Genomic DNA, 796 nt, shown 5'->3' with positions numbered 1-796 from the left:
AAGTTGGTGATCCCCAACACTCTTCACTTTGGTAGTGTGAGTGAGAGTTGTTCATCTTTTGTTTCTTGTTCCTTACTTTCATTCTATTGCTTTTCATCTTTATATTATTCTTCTCTATTTAATTGTATTTCTTGTTCAAGAGTTGTAATCTTTTCTTTTCTTTTGTTTCAAACACTTTAATTTATTTGTAACATTTTGCTTAGAGTTGTATTTTACTATTCTCTTCTTCGTCATCATCTTCTTCATTTTCTTTGTTTATTTGTAATTTTTAATTATAGAGTTGTAACTCTTTTTAATCAATCATTATTTATTTGTAATATATTGCAAAGAGTTGTAATTTATTATTATTTCCATTGAGGCAAAATACATATTTTCCTAACATTCAAAAGCTTATCCCTTGTTTGTTTCAATAGAAGGTGAGACCATCAAGATAATGAATCAAGACCTAGTGAGGTTGGATAGGTTTGATGGATCCAATTTCACTAGGTGGCAAGACAAGGTGAAATTCCTTTTGACAACACTCAAGATAGCCTACATCCTTGAGTCATCCTTGACACCTCTAACCGAGCCATCCGACAAAGACACTCCCGAGGAGGTGGAGAAGAGAAGGAAGAGGGAGGAGGACAATCTCCTTTGTAGGGGTCATATCCTCAATGCCCTTTCTGATAGGCTCTATGACCTCTACAACGAGACCAAATCGACCAAGGAGATATGGGATGCACTTGAGAAAAAGTTCAAGGCGGAAGAGGAAGGTACCAAAAAGTTTTTGATATCTCAATACTTCGATTTCAAATTT

This window comes from Humulus lupulus, chromosome 7 (genome assembly GCF_963169125.1).
Source record: "Humulus lupulus chromosome 7, drHumLupu1.1, whole genome shotgun sequence".
Classification (NCBI taxonomy): Eukaryota; Viridiplantae; Streptophyta; class Magnoliopsida; order Rosales; family Cannabaceae; genus Humulus; species Humulus lupulus.
Note: the sequence above shows the minus strand (reverse complement) of the source record.